Raw genomic sequence first — 8,012 nt, forward strand, 5'->3', positions numbered from 1 at the left:
CATCTACCCAATAACCCAGAAAACAACCCAACATGTTTACCAAATAGAAACAAAAATGTATGTTCATGTGAAGACTTTCTCAAGAATGTTCATAGTTGCTCCAAATGCAGGAAATGATTGGGCCAAATGGAGAAAATAACTTGAATTCCCATGTACCACAGAAAGATAGAATTCTAACAGAAAGAATGAATTACTGTTACATGTGCCAACATAGATAAAGCTCAAAGACATGTTGGGCAAAAGAAGTCAAATACAAGAGATTATAGATCCTATGTTCCATTTATATGAAGGTCAAAGATAAGCAAAAACTACAGTTTAGAAATTAGTAATGTGGTTAACTTCAGTAGCATATGAGAAATTCTCAATGTGAAATAAAACATCTCCCTTAGGGATGGTTATATAGTATATACATTTGTCATTTTTTTAATTTTTGTGCAAAAAAATACATCTCAATATAGTTAGTAACCTAAAAGTAATGAAGATGATGAATTAGAAAAGAGACTTAGAGGAAATAGACAATGAAGTAGGAGATTATTATAATCCAGGAACCAAGTAAAGAAATTATTTCAAGGTAGATCTATATTTAGAATAGATCACAAGAGATAGAGATCTACTGTGACAAATGCTAGTGACCATGAGCTGACCATTGGATTTAGCACAATAGAAATTGCTGGTGTCTGATAAAAACTGTTTAGGTAGAGTTTAGCCTTCAATCTTTAGCAAAAGTTCAAAAGAGTAGAATTAGCAATACGTATAAATTTTTAAGCAGTTGCTGTAGAGCAAAGATACTTGAGCCATTAGAAAAGAAAATTTGGCCAAAAGAACCATCTATTCTCAGATAGGAAAATTAATAGCTTGAAAACTCTCCTGATAGAAGTCATCTAATAGAGAAGAAATTGGTAATTGAACAAAGACTAAAGGCATTTTTGAATCATATCCCTGAGTAGACAAGCAAGGATAAAATCTAGATGAAAGGTTAATTTTTCACTTTAAAGGTATGTGTGTGGCTATGTGTATGGTTGTGTGTATAGGCACATGTATGTAGATGAATGTCAAAGATAATTATGCCTAGTATAGTATCCTAACACATGTTTCTCTAAGTATCAGCTATTTCATTGCAAGTTAATAATCAATTCATGGGCCATTCTAGCCTTAATGTTACTGCTTTCAGCTGGCCAGTATTCTAATATTCCTTCACTCTTATCCATGGGGAAAGCTCTATTATAATTATATATGTCAAATCATAAATGGAAGCCAAGGCATTATTATTTCTATGGCTTTTTGCAATCTTGTATCTAATGACATGAAAAGTTTTTCTCATGTTTCAATTTTGGGATTTGGGAAGAAACTAGAGGAGCTTTGGAGAGGAGGACAGAATACTTGTAGGCACCCCTGAAATTTAAGAAAGCAGGTCCCTAAGCTGTTTACACATAAGGCTGACTCTAAATATGAGCTGCTATCAAAAGCCTTCTTTCCAAACTTGGCAAACTACCTGGGCTTTCTGTTTCTGCTGAAATATATTAAGCTGGAACATTTGGATGGGTATCCACGTGTACTCTTAATGGTTTTAAGAGCTCTCAACCAATCAGACACAAATGTCAGGTTGTACTTGGAGAGACACGGAGCTAAAGCCACAGGGCTAAAGTTTAGGAAAAATGGACTTTTTGCGACTCCCAGACTCACTATTCTGGGTGATGAGCTCATTCCAGCATTAGTGAGTCCTAGAATTCATCACCTTCCAAATGCTAAAATAAAATCAGGGAAATGTCATCAAGTTGTTAACCATTATTATCTATTAAAGTAGCACTACCGAAGATGAGGAAATCACCTTATAAAACCAATCTTTCTTCTTTATATTGCCTAGAACTGTCAGGACTCCAATAAATTATAATGGACCCAACTTAAAACCAATGACCTGCATATTATACACTGAAAATCCCTCTTATCTCAGCAAGTAACCAACACCAGTCTTGTCAATTAGAATGGGAGAATGTCAAGGTTAAATGTTTCTCAAAGCTTCTGATGTCTACCTTTCAAATTTGAACCACTTGAAACGTCTGTTTATTGACTCTCGGCAAATGCACTTCCCTACTTCTAAAAAAAAAAAAAAAAAGGATTTTACAAAAAGCTCTTACAGAGAGTATAGCAATGCAATTATGGGCTAAATAAATGTATAAAGAGAAAACTATTGAGAGAAAATAAAAGCTTTAGAGAAGTTTCAAGCTTTAGTGAAATCTATGGCAAGCTCTCTCTCCAAGTCTCAGTCTCTTTATCTTAAAATAAAGACAATAGTCTCTCTCATAAGTGATTATGTTGAAAATAAAATTATAATAATATTTTTAAAGTATCTGGAAATAAATGGAGAATAATTCAAAGATATTATTGGTAGTCGTATTTCATACAATGTCCATTAACTTATCTCACTAATATTTAGTAAGCAGCTATTTAATATGGGCATTTAGGTAGGAGACATAGGGAACATAATAAACAAGACAAACCATCTTTGCTTTCAAGGAATTTGCAGGCTGGTGGTAAGTAGAGATGATTAAAAAAGCAATTACCAGACAGAGTTATTTGATAAAAGAAATACAAGGCTAATGGATGCACAAAAATACCTCATACACCATGGTCTGGTAGGTTTGGAAATTCAGGAAAGGCTACCCAAATGCAAGAACCAAAATTGCATTCTGCATGAAAAGCAGAAATTAGCAAGGCTAGGTGGTTATGGAAAATGCCCAAGGCAAAAGCCAGGAGATGCAAAATCGTGGGGATGGAGAAAGTATGGTGCATGCTGTTACCAGAGAACAATTGAGAATGGATGGAATGAACAAAGGGTTGAAAGAGACCCAGTCAGTGAGGCTAGTCTTTCCTGCTCCTCTCTGAGTATATTCCTGGGAGGCTCTGGAAGGGCACAGGAAGAAGAACCAAATCAATCCCAAAGCTGTTTATGTTCCTGCTCTCTCCAGAAAGTAAGTCACAGATAATCAGCATTCATGAAACAGTCTGATAGTCTCTTTGCTTATGTGAAACATGTAGAGAATCTGGGGAAAATTAGAGGATTAAAGAGGAAAGCACAGCAATTTTGGACGGCAGTAAAGAGTTAAAATACAGGCAGTGAACAGTAGGAACTGAATCACACTCAGAATTTCAAACAGAAGACCCATCTGTTGAATTTTCTTATGTTCAAGATGTCCTGTCCCCTCTTCCTTCTAGTGAACTGACATTTACATTTTGCTCCCTGGCTTAAACGACTCCTCCTCTGTGGAGCTTTTCTTCAAACCCACAATGCAAAACTAACCCCCCTGACCAGTATGTTCTCATAGCAAATGTTACTTGGATAAGTTACATTCCTTTTATTATTGTCTACTAAAGTGAGTTTTTCTTTCTCAAAAGGAGCTCAAGACAGAGCTGAAATCTTTATTCACTTATATATCTGTGGCATAATTTTAAAATTAGCTTTTGGTAATATTTAACTAAAAATATATTCTTTGGACTTCTATATACATTTATATATTATCAATATAAGACGGATGCATAGGAAGGATTGATGAATTCTTATAAGACGTCTACAGCTAATGACTGGGCTATCTCCCAAATGGTGTTTGGTATCTTATTGTTTGAAATTTGAAACACAACTTACCCCTAGAAATAATGGCATAGGAAAAAGTAATTTGCCAGGAATGCCTATTTAACTAAAATAAGTAAACCCTATACCCTTATTTAATTAGACAATTTTATTATAATTTCTGTGGGGAAAGTACAACCCCGGTTCCAACGGAAGAGGTCAGGAATAGTTTTCATGTACCCTTATCTCCTCTTATCTGCAATGAAAGACTCAGCTTTCTGTAACACAATATGAACAGATTTCCCCTTCATCTATACCAGCCAGATTACAGAGATGGAATGTCCATGTTTTTGAATCAAAGGTCAGGATGCACAGTGTTCCCAGACATGATAAATGGACAGAATATTTGAAATTCAATGGTTTCTCTTTATAATGGAGCTTCAGAAGAGGTAAGTGCATCAGGCAGGAGATGGAGCATCATAATTAAAGGAAGAACAGCTGGGCCTATATTTCATGAGATAAGATTGGTGAGTCAGAAACCCCTAACAAGTACTATTAAAGTTTGATGACGGTTAGTCTGCAGGATGGGAACGATGGCTGTGGCTCCCAAAGGAGGGAGCAGCCTTACGTGTTGGTGCCCAGGCCTTCCTTAGGCAGAAAGCATCATTCCATAGCTTCATCTTCCATCGGTAGCACTGATGGTGGCGGCTCTGGTAACATGTGTGTGAGGCACAGAATTGGTAGCAGCTGTGTGCTTATATAAAACAAAAAGCTAACAGATTAGGTATTACTAAGAAAACATCAAGCTTTTTCTTTTTATGTATCTTTCTAATTATTGTCCCTTTTAAATTTGGCCATTCCATTTTTTCCCTATAGCTTTGAAAGCGCTTACTGTGTGGTAGAACATGTTGGATGGAAACTCCTGTTAGGACTTTGTTACAGACAAGTTGTATAAAACTTCATCTGGATATAAAAGAAAACAACAGACCAGTTTATGTTCAGTCAGAAGAGACAAAAATAGTCTGAAAACAAATTCATATGATGATCGTTTAGCGTAGGGATCAATATCCAAACCTTAACATTACAGTTTTGACAAGAAATCCAAAAGTCTAAAACAACGAACATTAAAATTGCTTTCAATAGCTTCCATTGTGAAGGATTCCCGTGATGCCTACTTGGTTGGCTAAGAAACTGATGATTTTTAAGACCAGGAAGATGACAGAGTAAGAGGACCCAAGGCTCACTTCATCCCACAGATGCAACTAGAGAACACCTCAGTATAAATAACCCAGAAAACAACCAAAAGACTGTAGGAGAACAAACTCCACAACTAATGGTACAAAAGAGGTCACACTGAAGAAGGTAAGAAGGGCAGAGATGTGATGAAATGGACTGTGGTGTACCCAGGTAGGAGAAAATCCAGACCTTTCTTCCCAGATCTCTTCAGGGAACCCACACCAGGTAGACAAATATCCTAACATTTGGGGTTGAAATCAAGAGGGGCCTAATTTCATGAGTTCTTACAACCAGAGAGACTTAAAGCCTGGAATTTAAAAACTCAGTAGGCTTTTCTCTGGGAGAGACAGGAGGGTGATAGAAAGTTTAATCCCTGACCTTAAAGAGACAAGATGACAAGTGGGCCAGTAGAGGTACAGCATAGAAGCAGCCCTTTGAGTTGAAGGAGGAGGCGGGGAAAGAGGTGGAGGTGATGGAGGAGGGCACTTGTGGGGAAGAGCACTGGGTGGTATGGAAACTAATTTGACAATAAACTACTTAAAAAAAAAAAAGAAGCAGCCCTTTGAAAGACAGCTGGGGCATATGGAAAGAGATAGTAGTTTACTCATTTTGGAGTCTTTCCCATGGGGAGATTCCTCCAGGAACAAAGGAGTGGCAGGTGCCATTCCCCTCTTCTGCCCCACAGCATAAACACATGGCCCCCTGTGAAATCAGCACAGAGCCACACTAACTACCTAACTTGTTGACACCACACTCCAACCTCCATGCTTCAGTGGATCTGCCTTTCCCAGTCAGGCTTGTCTTGGTCTAGGTGTTCTGGGTATCCTCCCCCTCAGAAGACCTGTGCAAACTTTACCAACATCATGTGTCCTGATCTGTGCATTTTGCGGGGTCTTGTTCCTAGTGGTGGCAGGCCTTGTGGAAGCCCAAAGCACACCTTACTAAACCTTCACTGTGATCAGGCAGCCTCAGTCCTTTCAGCAACAGGCCTCATTTTGCAAGCAGACCAGCACATACCTTGTTAAAACTGTTGTAGACATCCCAAAAGAAGGAGATAGATAAATGAGGACAGCATTTATTTGAAAAAAATGCTGAATGAAAAATTCCTTAATCTGGAAAAGGAAATATGCCCGGATCCAGGTAGTACACAGGTTCTACAACAAAATCAACTGAAGGAGGCCTGCAACAAGACACATAGTAATAAAAGTGGAAAAATGGTAGCAATAAAGAGAATTTTAAAAGCAGCAGAAGAAAGACCATTACATACAAGAGAAACCCCATAAGGCTATCAGCTGATTTTTCAGCAGAAACTCTGCAGGCCACAAGGAAGTGGCATGATATATTCAAAGTGCTAAAAGGAAAAAAAAAAAGTGCAGCCAAGAATACTCTACCTAGCGAGACTATCACATTCAGAATAGGAAAGAGAAAAAAACTTTTTTTTAAAAGGAAGTTTATAGTAATACAGGTCTATCACAAGAAGTAAAATCTCAAACAACGTAACCTTACACCTAAAGGAATTAGAAAGAGAACAAAACCCAAACCAGCAGAAGGAAGGAAATAATAAAGATTAGAGCAGAAATAAATGATATAAAAACTTAAAGAGAATAGAACAAATCAATGAAACCAGGAGGTGGTTATTTGAAGAAAAAAATTGATTAATCTTTAGCCAGACTCAAATAAACAAACAAATGCAGATTCAAAATCACAAAGGAAAAAAAATTACATCATAGATATACAAACAATTGTAAGAGAATGTTGTGAAAAACTATATGCCAACAAATTAGGTAACCTAGAAGAAATGGATAAATTCTTAGAAACATAATCTACCAGAACTGAAGCTGGAAGAAATTAAAATTTTGAACAGACCAATTACTAGAGCAAGCAGATTGACTCAGTAATCAAAAAACTCCCAATAAACAAAAGTCCAGATCCAGATGGCTTCACAGCTGAATTCTACAAAATATTTAAAGGAGAATAATACCTATTATAATTCAAGCTTTTCCAAAAAAATAGAAGGAAAACTTTCTATTTATTCTATGAAGCAAGTATCACCCTGATACCAAAACCAGACAAAGACATCACAAAAAAAGAGAACCATTGTTCAATATCTCTGATGAATATAGATGTAAAAATCCTCAACAACATACTGGCAAACCAAATCCAACAATATATTAAAAACATCATTTGTCATGATCAAATAGGGTTTATTCCCAAGACACAGGAGTGGTTCAATATCCACAAATCAATGTGATACATATCACCTCAGTGAAAGGATAAAAACCATATGATCATTTCAATAGATGTAGAATAGGCATTGGACAAAGTACAACATCCCTTCATGCTAAAAGCCCTTCAACGAAGAGGTTTAGAGAGAACATACCACAATATAATACAAGTCTTATATAAAAACCAACACCAAACTCTGCCAACATTACACGCAATGGGGCAAAAATGAGAGCATTCCCCCTTAAAGTCAGGAACAAAACAAGAATGTCCACTCTGACCACTTTATTCAACATAGTACTGGAAGCCCTAACCACAGAAATTAGACAACCTCAACAATGAAAAACTCCAGATCACTAAGGAAAAAGTAAAAGTTTCACAATTTGCAGATGACTTAATACTATATATAGAAAACTCTGGAGACTCCACCAAAAAAACTACTAGAACTGAAAAATGAATTCAATACTTGCAAGATAGAAAATCAATACGCAGAAATTGGTTGCTTTTCTCTACACTAATAATGAAGTAGCAGAACAGGAAATTAATAAAACAATCTGATTTATAATTTCACCAAAAATAAGATACCAAGTAATAAAGCTACCTACAGAGGTGACAGAACTATACTCTGAAAACTATAAAACGACTATGAAAAAAATTAAAGATGACATAAATAAATGAAAAGATATTCATTATCATTGGTTGGAAGAAAAATGCTGTTAAAATACCTATGTTTTCCAAAAACATTCTACACATTTAACAAAATCCCTATGAAAATACTAACAGAATTTTTCACAGAGCTAGAACAATCCTAAAATTTGTATAAAACCAAAAAAGACCCTGGATAGCCAAAGTAATTTTGAGAAAAGAAAAGCAAAACTGGAAGTATCACATTCCCAGACTTAAAGTTACATTAAAAAACTATAGTAATCAAAACAATATGGTACTGGTACATGAATAAATGCACACATCAACAGAATAGAATAAAAAA

The sequence above is a fragment of the Suricata suricatta genome, chromosome 9 (assembly GCF_006229205.1).
Source record: "Suricata suricatta isolate VVHF042 chromosome 9, meerkat_22Aug2017_6uvM2_HiC, whole genome shotgun sequence".
Taxonomy (NCBI): Eukaryota; Metazoa; Chordata; class Mammalia; order Carnivora; family Herpestidae; genus Suricata; species Suricata suricatta.